We start from the raw sequence: 14,501 nt of genomic DNA on the forward strand, positions 1-14,501 counted from the left end.
ATGCGTGGCTTATTTTTTTGTGCACGGTGATGGGGATGGGGGTGCCATGCATACCAGTATGGGGGTGTCATGCATACCAGGCTGGGAATGCCATGCATACCAATATGGGGGTGCCATGCATACCAGGATGGGGGTGCCATGCATACTAGGATGGGGATGAGGGTGCAATGCATACCAGGATGAGGGACAATGTATACCAGAATGGGAATGGAGGCCACATATGACAGGAAGGGAGGGGCCATATATATCAGGATGGGGGGCCCTGCATACCAGGATTATGGATACTAGTACAGAATTGGGGGACATTACCCCATAACAATGTCAGCAGCAGACTCCCTCCCCCATAACAGTGCATCATGACCACATTTTTTGCTTTAATTTTTTTTTCTATTTTTTTCTACTTTGCGTTTTATAGTCTGAAAAATACACTAATAATGTGCCAATCTTTTTGTTTTTTTCATCTCGTGAAATAAGGGGGTGTGACCTGTGCTACCATACTCATTGTTCAAACTGGAGGGAAGGCCAGCAATGGCCTTGTGACTGCCATAAATTTTGCTATTAAGGCCACATTCACAATTTCAGTACTTGGTCAGTATTTTATCTCAGTATTTGCGAGCCAAAACAATGAGTGTGTCCGAAAAATGCAGAAGTTATGCACGTGTTTCTATTATACTTTTCATGTGACTGTTCCACTCCTGACTTTGAATTACAAATATTAATGTAAAATACTGATCAAATACTGAACGTGTGAATGTGGCATAATACTAAGGCATCTCTTCTCTCTTCTCCCACTTCCGGCTGCTTTTGGGTCTTCTCTCTCTACTGCGCACTAGACCCCATATGGTTACATGGCACACAATGCATGGCATTGATGTTAAAGACGTATGTTGTTGCCTGTGTGACTGGGTAGTGCCTTGTCAACAGCAGTGCCAGAAACAGGAAGACTGAAAAGTGGCCAGAAGAAAAAGATAGCCGAAGAGCAGCTGATTGGAGGACAAAACAGCAGCAGGACAAGTATGGGGAGGACCGTGAAGAGGTGAATATTATAATTTAATGTTTTTTTAACCAATTGCCGTCTTCCGAATGTAGCAAAATAGCAGCTAGGTGGCTCTCAATTTGCTGTATTCACACCAATTGAATCCCCAAAATAAGGATTTGTTAGAATCTGAATTTTTGTTGAAATTTATAGCAAGATAAATGTAATCAAAGCATAAGGATCTGAGAAAATCCACTCCAAACAGCATGGAGGAATACAAGAAAAAAAGGAGTTTTCAGGATGGGAGTATAAAACTATATACTTTATTAAATGCATATGGTATAATTTATACATACATCATATAAAAGACAGACGTGTGCAAAAGTATGAAGATTCTGAAGCAGATGGGGTGCCAGATAACTGGGGAGCAAAACAAGCCGAGTAAGTACTAACAGCTAGATTGAGAACAACGGGTGCAGTATATAGAGAGTCATATACAGGAAATACTTGTTGGTAAATAACCATATAGACCACTTGATTGATTTGAATCAGTATATGATATATTCAAAAGGGTAAGTAGCCAGTAAAAGGACCTGAGAGGCTAGTGTCAGCAATGCATAAAAGTTAGATGTAAATAAGGACTGCACCGTTTATCCAGAGATAGACAGGCACCAAAGGGGTATCTGATGGGTGGCTGAAGTCCAACCACGTGGTATACCACATGGTCGATCACCTGGCCTTTTTAAACTTCCTAGAAGCACACCCTTTTACCTTTCCTTGAGAATGCCTGCCTGAAACACTCCACGCGAAACGTGCATCGGTAAGCGAGGTACATCCACACAGATACCCCTTTGGCGCCTGTACATCTCTGCGTAAGCAGTGCAGTCATGACTTGCATCTAACTTTTACGCATTGCTGACACTAGCCTCTCAGGTCCTTTTACTGGCTATTTACCCCTTTGAGTATATCACATACTGATTCAAATCAACCGCTTGGTCTATATGGTTATTTACCAACCAGTATTTCCTGTGTATGACTCTCTTTATACCGCACCCACTGTTCTCAATCTAGCTGTTAGTACTTACTGAGCTTGTTTTGCTCCCCAGTTATCTGGTGCCCCATCTGCTTCTGCATTTTCATACTTTTGCACACGTCTGTCTTTTATATGATGCATGTATAAATTATACCATATGTATTTAATAAAGTATCATTTTATACTCTCAACCAGAAAACTCATTTTTTTCTTGTTTTCCTCCCTGTATTTCTGAACAGTAGCTGCAGAGATCATTGAGGAGAGGAGTGCATGTTCTTTTCTCCCCTGTATGAAGCTGCCTTCTTATGATTTGTCAACCTTATGCAGGGGAAGAAGTGCACACACCTCTAGAGACAAATCTCTGTTAACACAGAGTTGAACTTTAGCATAAATTATAACCTAAATTTTACAAACTAATATCTATTCAATGTGGAGAATAAGTTAAAAATAAAAACGAGGTTTTCGTTAGCTCTGCAGCCACTATTCCATCATGTGGGCAGCTTAATCATAGAATAGAATGGTAGAGTTGGAAGGGACCTCCTGGGTCATCTGGTCCAACCCCCTGCTCAAAGCAGGATTCACTAGATCATCTCAGACAGATGTCTGTCCAGCCTCTGTTTGAAGACGTCCATTGAAGGGGAACTCACCACCTCTCGTGGAAGCCTGTTCCACTCATTAATCACCCTAACTGTCAAAAAGTTTTTTCTAATATCTAATCTGTGTCTCCTCCCATTTAGTTTCATCCCATTGCTTCTAGTCTTTCCTTGTGCAAATGAGAATAAAGATGATCCTTCTACAATGTGACAGCCCTTGACATATTTGTAGACAGCTATTAAGTCTCCTCTCAGTCTTCTTTTTTGCAAGCTAAACATTCCCAAATCCTGCAACCGTTCCTCATAGGACATGGTTTGCAGACCAATCACCATTCTGGTCGCTCTTCTCTGAACTTGCTCCAGTTTGTCTATGTCTTTTTTAAAATGTGGTGCCCAAAACTGTACACAGTATTCCAGATGAGGTCTGACCAAAGAGGAGTAAAGACCGATAATGACTTCACGTGATCTAGACTGTATGCTTCTGTTAATACATCCCAGAATTGTATTTGCCTTTTTTGCTGCTGCATCACACTGTTGACTCATGTTCAGTCTATGATCTATTAGTATACCTAAGTCTTTTTCACATGTACTGTTGCTTAGCTCTATTCCTCCCATTCTGTATATGCTTTTTTCATTTTTATTGCCCAGATGTAGTACTTTGCATTTTTCCCTGTTAAAAAACATTCTGTTGTTTGCTGCCCACTGCTCCAGTTTATTTAGGTCTTTTTGAATCCTCTCTCTCTCTTCTCTAGTATTAGCTATCCCTCCTAGCTTTGTGTCATCAGCAAATTTAATCAGTTTACCCTCAATTCCTTCATCTAAATCATTGATAAAGATGTTGAACAATACAGGTCCCAGGACGGAGCCCTGTGGTACCCCACTTGAGACATTCATCCAGCTGGATGTGAAGCCATTTACAACCACCCTTTGAGTCCGATCACTAAGCCAGTTATGAATCCACCTAACAGTTGCCTGGTCCATTGCATACTTGGTCATTTTTTCAATAAGGATGGTGTGAGATACTTTGTCAAATGCTTTGCTGAAGTCAAGATATACTATATCTACAGCATTTCCCTGATCCACCCAGTCAGTGATTCTGTCATAGAAGGAAATTAAGTTAGTCTGACATGACTTGTTAGTTACAAACCCATGCTGACTCTGGTTAATCACTTCATTCTTATCCATGTACTTACATACATGTTGTTTAATAATTTGTTCAAAGATCTTTCCTGGTATAGAAGTCAGACTCACCGGCCTATAGTTCCCTGGGTCCACCTTCTTCCCCTTTTTGAAGATAGGAACAACATTTGCTCTTCTCCAGTCTTCTGGGACTTCTCCTGTTCTCCAAGAATTTTCAAAGATTATGGAGAGTGGTTCTAAAATTTCTTCTACGATCTCCTTCAGTACTCTGGGGTGTAATTCATCTGGACCTGGAGACTTGAACTCATTGATGTTAGCTAAATATTCCCTCACAATCTTTCTGTTTACAGATAACTTGGATTCCTCTATTCCTTTAAAAGGACAGTGAAGATCAGTTGATGTTACATTTTCTTTCTGAGAGAAAACAGATGCAAAATAGGAATTAAAAAGTTCGGCCTTCTCAACATCCTCTCTTACCATTTCTCCATTTTCATCCTGTAAAAATCCTATAGCATCTTTGACTTTTCTTTTACTTTTGACATACCCCCAAAATCCTTTTTTATTGCTTTTGACATCTCTTGCAAGCCTTAATTCATTGTCAGCTTTAGCTAACCTGATACGTGCCCTACAGGATCTGCAGACTGCATTATAATCTTCTTTAGATATGCCTCCCTCTTTCCATTTAATAAACATTTCTTTCTTTCTTTTTAGCATGTGTTTAAGTTCTGTGTTCAGCCATCCTGGTTTCCTTAAATGCTTCCCATTCTTCCTACTTTTCGGGATTGTTAATGATTGTGCTTTGAGAATCTCATTTTTAAAAATTTCCCATCCTTCCTGGACATTTTTGTCCTTAAGGACATCCAGCCATTGGATCCCTCCTATTCTCTTTCTGAGTCTCTTAAAATCTGCCTTTCTAAAATCTAACCTTGAAGTTTGAGTCTTCACATGTCTTCCTCCTCTAGTTATCCAAAATTCTATAATAGCATGATCGCTGCCTCCTAGGGTCCCAGCCACCTTTACCTCCTCAACCATTTCCTCCCTGTTTATAAGGATTAGATCCAAAGTAGCAGATCCCCTTGTTTTCTCCCCTACCTTTTGGAAGATAAAGTTGTCAGCAAGAGAGGATAAGAATTTGCTTGACCTGTTAGTTTTACTTGAGAGAGATTCCCAACAAATGTCTGGATAGTTGAAATCTCCCATGACCACTACGTCATATTTTTTGGAGAACTTGGTCATTTGATACATAAAGAGTTCATCCATATCTTCAGCTTGCCCAGGTGGCCTGTAGTAAATGCCTACAATGGTGTCCTTTCCGTTGTTCTCTCCTTGTATTCTTACCCAAACAGTTTCCACAGAACTCCCAGTCTCTGAAGCTTCAATCTCTGTGCAGATATACGCTTTTCTAACATACAATGCAACACCTCCTCCTCGTTTATCAAGTCTGTTTCTTGCAAATAAGTTGTATCCTTTTAGCCTTTTATTCCAATCATGTGTATCGTCCCACCAAGTTTCCGTGATTCCAATGACATCATATTCCTTTTCCTGCATTAGTAGTTCCAATTCTCCTTGTTTGTTGCCCATGCTTTGTGCATTTGTATAAAAACATTTTAGTTTGTGATTGGTTTCTCTTCCTCCCATATTTTTATTATTTAAATTGTTTTGTCTTTGTTCTTCCTTTCCACTTCCAGTAGCAGAGATCTCAATAGTATTTGTCAGCTGTATGGCTTTTTCTGGCCTTTTGCTTCCCTTCCCACATTGTTCTAGTTTAAAGCTCTTCTGATGAGTGTAGCAAGGCAACTTCCAAATACATGTTTTCCAGTCTTCGTAAGGTGCACCCCATCTCTAGCAAGTAGTCCATCGTATAGGTAATTCATTCCGTGATCCAGAAATCCAAATCCTTGTTGATGGCACCATCGACGTAGCCAGTTGTTCACCTGTAGAATCTTATTCCACCTCATTGTTCCATGGCCATCCACTGGGAGGATGGATGAGAAGACCACCTGTGCTCCCAATTCTTTCACTTTCTTGCCTAAGTCTTCAAAGTCACTGCAGATGGTTTCCAGGTCCTTTCTTGCGGTGTCATTTGTCCCCACATGTATTAGCAGGAATGGGTAGTGATCTGTAGGTCTGAAGAGTCTTGATATCCTGTCAGACACATCTTTAATTTTTGCTCCTGGAAGACAGCACATTTCTCTTGAGGTTATGTCTGGTCTGCAGATAGCGGCCTCTGTTCCTCTTAACAGGGAATCCCCCATGACCACCACTCTCCGTTTTTTCTTCACAACATTCTTCTTTCTGCATCCAGGAGGATTCTGAGGGCTTACAAGGTTATTCATTGCTGGCAAAGTCTTATTTTGCTGTATTTCTTCATGGTTCTCCTGCGTGAGAGCCTGGTACTGGTTCCTGAGCAGTATGGGTGCTGACTGCCTCTCGATCCTCCTGCTTCTGTGGGTCACATGCTTCCATTCCTCTGTTTCGTCAGGTGCAGTTCGAATTTCTTCTCTTTCTGAATCATAAAGAGATAATTCTGCTTTGTCTAAGAACTCTTCACCTTCCTTAATGATTTTCAAGGTAGTTAACCTCTCTTCTAGATTTCGCAACTTTTCCTCCAACAGGGACACAAGCTTGCATTTCTGGCATGTGAAGTTTAGCTTTTCCACTGGCAAGTGTGTGAACATGTAGCAGGATATGCAGCTCACCAAATGGCTCCTGGACTCTTCCATGTTCTTATTGTTAATGTTCTGAAAACAGTGAAAAAAGCTTAAAAAAAAAGCTTCAAAATGGTTTACCGATGTCCTTTTTTTAGCTCCAACAGCCAAAATCCAGTGTTCTTTGAGCTCGCGGAGACTCTTCACTTACCCAAAATGCAGTGGGAATATGCAAATTATATCCTCAGGACTCCTCCCCTGGTTTACCGATGTCCTCTTTTCAGCTCCAACAGCCAAAATCCAGTGTTCTTTGAGCTCGCGGAGACTCTTCACTTACCCCAAAATGCAGTGGGAATATGCAAATTATCTCCTCAGTACTCCTCCCCTGGTGTTCTCAAACTGGTGAAAGGTCCTCTTTAAAGGGAACCATCAGCAGGTTCTTGTGCCCCAAACTGATATAATCTATGCTAGGTCACTGTAATGCAGCATGTATACCTATGTTTTATCAATCCTTAACTTAATTGCGGAGAAATCTCTATTGCAATATTTATGCTAATGAGATGGAAGTGCAGATAGCTTAGCCTTGCACTTACAGCTCTCCAGCCTCTGTCCCGCCTTCTCCACCTACCGCTGGCCTCCTATCACTGATTAACTAATCTTTGGAAAGATTCTTAAAGGATCTGTTTAGGTATTGGGGCAGGTGTCGCAGGACACTGGGGGCTTCCATGCCCTGATTGATCAAATCTGCTTTTGAGGTACATAGTGAGCCTACAAAGTATTAGTGTAGGTCCTAATATTATGACTGATCATTGTATTTAGTATGTCGTATATAGGAACTTGTTGTTTTTTAGGCAAAATTGTTGGCTGCTTGTTATCTACTCTGCATAGCATTTTAAAATAAAATCTAATTTTCCGAACACCAAGGTAACTCCAACATTTTTTTCTTTTTGACGTTTTATTTTTTTAGTAGGCATATGTTTTGTGCTTCATTGTACAAAGTAACTCTTAATGGCACCTGTCACATTGGACTTATGCCTGCAACCTACATTCTAGTAAGACACTCACTTCTTTTCTCTTAATTCATTGGTTCTGGCTGTTTTTGTTCCCATAATAAGACATTCCATATTGCTTCTCCATCTGTTCTTCTGTTTTTTCTCTACCAGTCTCTTTTTACCTTCTATTGAATGAAAATAAACACAAGGGGTAGAGTTGTAAAACTGCAGAGGTAAAACTGCAACATAAGTAGATGGAAATATGCCAGTTCAAAATAATAATTTCAAGAAGCAAAAAGGGTCTAACTCTTGGTTTCCAAAATGTAAAATTAAGGTAGAGTCTCCTGTAATGAACCCTGAAATGGTCACTAAAGTTCCAACAAACTTTACAAAAATGAAAAAACAGAAACAGAGCACATAGAGTTCTAGCTAAAAATATATACTTTATTTCTTCTATCAAAAATTATATTACATGATTACATACATAATTATAAGTACCAAATTTTATATCAGGCAGAACAGTGTTGAACCCAATGGTAAAGCTGGAAAGAACACCCTTACACCAGACCAACTGAAAGGGATAATATTAAAATGCACACCACAGGGAGTTTTAGATGAATAAATCCCATTAATCTAAATGGTCTAGTGGTCTGTGCTTAGAAACAGATAATGAGCCTACCATGGTCAATGGATGGGACCAGAAGAATAATCACATAGTGTTATCAAGTGCCTTCTCAGCCTAAACCCTATGACTTTTGTGATGACATATGCCAGATAATACTGGAAAGTGAAAATAAGTCCAAATGAGGCTGTATTACCCAGTGCCTAATAGTGTGTCAGTCCTCACATAATCATTGTATATAGACAAGTTTCTTACCCATAGTCTAGTGCAGTGGTGGCTCCCCAGCTCCAACCCCAAAAGCACGCTTTCGCCACTTGCTTCCTCTTTACAAAAATGTAGAGTACAAGAAAATATATTATATACAAGAACCAACAACCTTAATAAAGAATTATTCTTTATTTTCCACTTATTAATTCACAATTAATTCTGAAAACTGTTAAAATTTACCGCTCTCTGAGGTAAAAAAGATTACTGTTGCCTATTGAGAAAAACTTGGAGTACCTCCTCTTGGAGCAGGAACAACCCCCCTGAACAGGTGGGTTACCAGAGTCACGATATCCGAAATCTACAAGATTCCCTCCCTTGTCCTTGAGTCCTGCCATTGAGATCTTTGTACGCCTAGTGACTGAGGATTTGAGGCATCTCCCCACACGGAGGCGATATGATAATCTCACCTACTCTCAACGCACGGCGATACATCAGCTGAAATCCCTTTGTGATATTGTTATCAAGCCGGCAGACAAGGAAGGGAATATTGCACTGTGGCCCTGCTCCAAGTATGAGAAGGAGGCTTTATGTCAATTGAGAAACACCAAGACATATTCTAGACTATCCTATAATCCTGCGGCCTCCTTCTCTGCTGCGCTCCAGGGGATCCTGGCTTGTACCTGTGAGCAGGGCCTTATTAATAAGCAGATAGTTAAGGCCCTTACTGTTTGTTTCTCAAAGACTGCTACCTTCTACCTACTTCCTAAAATCCACAAGGACGCCCTCAACCTGCCAGGACGTCCGATCGTGTCAGGATTGGGTGGTTTGTGTCGTTCCATTTGTCAATATATTAACAGACACCTCCGTCCTCTTTTCAAAATTCTTCCATCATATATCAAGGACATGACGGAAGTCCTCACGTGGGTTGATGGCGTCCTTGTGGCGAATGGCACTCTCTTGGTCAAGGCCGATGTTGAGAGTCTTTATACCTGCAGCAGGCATTATCTGGGCCTGTCAGCGGTCCGCCTCTTTCTGGGGACCTCCGACCTGGACGGCCCATCATGTGAGTTCATCCTTGAGCTCCTCCACTTCATCCTCTGCCACAATTATTTCTTATTTAAAGATACAGTGTACCTACAAAGGCGTGGCATGACGATGGGGGCGGCCAGTGCGCCCTCGTACGCCAACCTCTTCCTGGGGGCCTGGGAGAGGGACCATTTTGGCGACGAGGGCGTGCAGGGCGCAGACCACGTTGTGTCATGGTTAAGATGCATTGATGATATTTTATTTTTCTGGCAGGGGACGGTGGAGGAGCTTGACGATTTCATGTTGCGACTCAACTCTAATACTCGCGGTATCAGGTTGACCCACATGTATTATCATAAACGGATTGACTTTCTGGATGTCACTCTTGAGGTAGACTCTGATTCTTTTATTCAGACTGACATTTTCAGAAAAACTACCTCAGTCAATTCTCTGATACACGCAGCTTCCACACATGACTCATCGACGATTCAGGCCGTCCCGGTCGGACAATTCCTCAGGGTGAGGCGGATTTGCTCTACAGATTCCAACTTTGAAAGACAGGCCTCAGATCTGGCTGAATGCTTTAAACAACGCTAAGTAACCGCTGCATCGGCCGTGGCTATGGGATGGCAAGGGACACCCCATATAACCATCTGATATATCCCTTCAATTTGCAAAAATGGGGGACACCAGAGAGGATCCGCTACATTTCAATCATGAGTGGGGGGCAATGCGGCAGATCCTCTCTCGACATTGGAGCATTCTTGACACGGAGCCCTCCCTACGGAAATCTATAGGAAACTATCCACTAATGACACCTCGGCGGGCTAACAATCTTGGCGAATTTGTTGGTCTCTAGCCACTACATCCCTCCCCTGCCTAACTCCTTTGGGTCCTGTGGACCCACGGTGGGTTCCTTGTTCCTTTCCTTGCGGCCACTGTGCCGCCTGCACAAATGTCCTGCACAGCACGTCATTCACGTCCTCAGAAGGATCTCGTCAGTTTAAGTTCTGAAATTAAATCTCTTGTGGTACAACCCATGTTGTGTACTATGTCACATGTGGTTGCCAACTGATTTATGTGGGACTTACCACAAGAGAACTAAGAATCAGGGTCCGTGAACACGTGCGGGACATTGGGGTGGCCCGGACGGTGGTCGACCCCCTGGGAGCTAAAAACTCTGCCACGCCACTTCAGGGCAGTACATAATTTTGATCCTCGAAAACTGAAGGTGCGTGGCATTGATGTCATACATCTTGGCTCCCTGGGAGGAAAGGCTAGCGTCTTCTGGCTGAAAAAGAGGCCAGATGGATTGTCACTTTGGACACCGTGGCTCCACAGAGCCTGAATGAAAACTTCGGGTTCTCATCCTTCCTCTGAAATTGGTTCATTTATTTATATAAAAAAAAATTCTGTTCTCCTGCGGATCCTGTTTTGTGACTATATATGGGATTACGGGTTATGGCCATATGTTTTTAGACTCTCTGATATTATTAGTTTTTAGTGATTTTTCTCCACTTTTCTTTCTTAGCGACTGTGCTAAAAGGACTCTTCATTACGCCCTATTAATTTGTGGAGGTGACTTATGCTTGTGGATCTTTATCAGCCTGACATCTAAATGGACTAGACGGACAGAGAACATATATGAATACATCTCTCAACAGTGTGTGCCCTCTCTCTCCTATTATTATATAGCCTTCCGCATATATAAGACTGTTACTTAGTAGTGATGAGCGAGCACTAAAATGCTCGGGTGCTCGAACCTCGGGTCAAGCACATTGGAATACTAGGGTGCTCGACCAGAGCAACGAGCCCAATGTAAGTCTATGGGAAACTCGAGCATTTTTCTGGTGGTCCCCCCGGCGGTCTGCAGAAAGTCAAAAATTGCCCAAATCGATGGGAACGGTGCTCAATTAAATGTCAGGCAGGCAGAATATATAGGCTGACAGGCAGGCAGGGTATATAGGAGGGTGCATGAAAAACATAGCAGGGCACTTGGAACACACTAGTGACCTCCGATTTTCATGCACCCATCTCTTTAAAAAAGCCGGCCGGCAATTCATCAGCAGCAAACACCGGTACCAGACAATTTAGAACAGAAAGAATAGAGCATCACACATAGATTAGATAGATAGAAACATGTTAGTCACATATATAATAAGTACAGTGATAGTGTTGATTACTGTACTTGTCATTTAGTGTTAAAATAAAGGATTTATTTAAAAAAAAATTGGCGTGGGGTTCCCCGTAATTTTAGTCTCTAGCAGAGGTTAAGCAGATGGCTGGGGCAGATGTTTGAAGCCTGGGAAGGGGGTAATACCCACGGAGCTTCCCAGGCTACTAATATCAGCCCCCTGCTGAATACCTAGCCTTTACTAGCTATTAAAATGGGGGACCCAAAAAATAAATGACGTGGGGTCCCCCCTATTTTAAAAGCTAACAAAGGCTAGGCAGACAGCTGGGGGGCTGATATTAATAGCTCAGGAAGGGTGCCATGAATATTGGCCCCCTCCCAGGCTAGAAACACCTGCCCATAGGATGCGCCAATTCGGGCAGTTAGCCTCGCTCTTCCCACTGCCCTGTAGCGGTGGCAGTGGGGTAATAGGGCTGGGGTTGATGTCAGCTTATAATGCCAGCTGACATCAAGTCCAGGTTAGTAATGGAGAGGCGTCTATAAGACACCCCCATTACTAACCCCATAGTCAAAGTTAAAAAAAACACAAACACCCAGAATAAAGTCCTTTAATTGAAATAAACAAACAATTCTTTAATGTTCTAAAATAAAACCATACTTACCATCATGCCCATTCCAGCTGAAGCCAACGATCTCCTGAAATAAAAATAAAATAATAAACCAACCTCATGGTTCCCAGTTCCCAGGACTTGCGCTCCTCAGTGTCTGGCTGTGACGGCATCCAGATGAGCCGAGTTCATGTCCAATGAACTCAGCTCACCTCATGCATGTCACTGACAGCGTGGGAGAATTCTCCTGCGCATGCGGTTCCTGAAATTCATGAAATAATTTAAAAAAAATTATCGTGGGGCTTCGCCCTATTTTTGTGTCCAGCCAGGTACAGCATCCAGGAAGGGGCTGCCCCCAACCACCAGCTGCCTATTTGTACCTGGCCGGACACAACAATATAGGGAAGCCCTTTTTTTTTTTATTATTTCATGAATTTCATGAAATAATTAAAAAAAAAAATATGTGGGGCTTAGCTATATTTTTGTGTCCAGCCAGGTACACCAGGCAGGAACGGGCTGCCCCCAACCCCCAGATGCCTATTTGTACCTGGCTGGAAACAAAAATACAGGGAAGCCCTTTTTTTTAATTATTTCATGAATTTCATGAAATAATTAAAAAAAGGGCTTCCCTATATTGTTGTGTCCGGCCAGGTACAAATAGGCAGCTTGTGGTTGGGTGCAGCCCGTTCCTGCCTGCTGTACCTGGCTGGACACAAAAATAGGGCAAAGCCCCACGTCAATTTTTTTAAATTATTTCATGAATTTCATGTGTGGGAAAATTCTCCTGCGCTTGCAGAGAATTCTCCCATGCTGTCAGTGACGTTCATGAGGTGAGCTGAGTTCATTGGACATGAACTCGGCTCATCTGGATGCCATCACAGCCAGACACTGAGGAGCGCAAGCATGCCTGCGCTTCTCAGTGTCTGCGGCATGGCAAGCTGGATGGCAGCTTTCGGCTGCGATCCAGCCTGTAATGTGAATGTAGCAGAGCTGGAGCCATCCTGGGAACCATGGAAAGGTAAGGATGAGGTTGGTTTGTTATTTTATTTTTATTGCAGGAGATCGTTGGCTTCAGCTGGAATGGGCGTGATGGTAAGTATGGTTTAATTTAGAACATTAAAGAATTGTGTGTTTATTTCAATTAAAGGACTTTATTCTGGGTGTTTGTGTTTTTTTTTAACTTTGACTATGGGGTTAGTAATGGGGGTGTCTTATAGACGCCTCTCCATTACTAGCCTGGGCTTGATGTCAGCTGTCATTATAAGCTGACATCAACCCAAGCCCTATTACCCCACTGCCACTGCTACAGGGCAGTGGGAAGAGCGAGGCTAACTGCCAGAATTGGCGCATCCTATGGACGCTCCATTTTTGGGGCGGCTGACGGCTGGTGTTTCTAGCCTGGGAGGGGGCCAATATTCATGGCACCCTTCCTGGGCTATTAATATCAGCCCCCAGCTGTCTGCCTAGTCTTTGCTAGCTATTAAAATATCAGTTTTTGGGGGGGTCCCCCATTTTAATAGCTAGTAAAGGCTAGGTATTCAGATGGGGGCTGATATTAGTAGCCTGGGAAGCTCCGTGCGTATTACCCCCTTCCCAGGCTTCAAACATCTGCCCCAGCCATTTGCTTAACCTCTGCTAGAGACTAAAATTACGGGGAACCCTACGCCAATTTTTTTTTTAATAAATCCTTAATTTTAACACTAAATGACAAGTACAGTAATCAACACTGTCACTCTACTTATTATATATGTGACTGACATGTTTCTATCTATCTAATCTATGTGTGATGCTCTATTCTTTCTGTTCTAAATTGTCGGGTACCGATGTATGCCGCTGAAGAATTGCCGGTCGGCTTTTTTAAAGAGACGGGTTCATGAAAATACTATTATTATTTTTTTTAATAAATCCTTTATTTTAACACTAAATAACAAGTACAGTAACCAACACTGTCACTGTACTGGGTTCATGAAAATACTATTATTATTTTTTTTAATAAATCCTTTATTTTAACACTAAATAACAAGTACAGTAACCAACACTGTCACTGTACTTATTATATATGTGACTGACATGTTTCTATCTAATCTATGTGTGATGCTCTATACTTTCTGTTCTAAATTGTCGGGTACCGGTGTATGCCGCTGATGAATTGCCGGCTTTTCATGTTTCACTGTGAGCACTGTTCCCATCTATTTGGGCAATCACTGTAATGCCACAACCACCATAGCTGTGACATTACTGTGAGTGGCAGGCAATCCCTGTATGATTGGTGCTCTAAATAGCGCCAAACATGCAGGACGGGGACCCGAGCTCCCGCCCGAGCATCTCAAAAGTACTCGGCGAGCTCCGAGCATCTCGAGTACTGAGATGCTCGGACGAGTACAGAGCAGTGGCGAGCATGCTCGCTCATCACTATTATTTAGTAAAGGTATATTTATATTCCTATTGGATATTTGGACCATGTGATAGTTACCTATTGTGGTTGTATGAGCGCTTATTAGACTCATTGATGCTGATTTTCT

General features: G+C 42.2%; 1 long non-coding RNA gene across 2 annotated transcripts in view; it reads right to left on the reverse strand.

The window, feature by feature from the left end:
* Window positions 1-7,360: 7,360 nt before the first annotated feature.
* Window positions 7,361-14,501, reverse strand: part of LOC141253047 (uncharacterized) — an 83,232-nt gene continuing 76,091 nt past the window's right edge. Inside the window, exons 4-5 of one of the 2 annotated variants that reach the window (XR_012314202.1) lie at window positions 8,260-8,327; window positions 7,361-7,567 (exon numbers count right to left, since the gene is read on the reverse strand). This is a non-coding gene — a long non-coding RNA (uncharacterized lncRNA). The remainder of the gene's footprint in view (window positions 7,568-8,259; window positions 8,328-14,501) is intronic. The other variant, XR_012314203.1, reaches the window with a different exon arrangement.

This window comes from Phyllobates terribilis, unplaced genomic scaffold (assembly GCF_046119375.1).
Source record: "Phyllobates terribilis strain yellow unplaced genomic scaffold, ASM4611937v1 Scaffold_2__4_contigs__length_985480577, whole genome shotgun sequence".
Classification (NCBI taxonomy): domain Eukaryota; kingdom Metazoa; phylum Chordata; class Amphibia; order Anura; family Dendrobatidae; genus Phyllobates; species Phyllobates terribilis.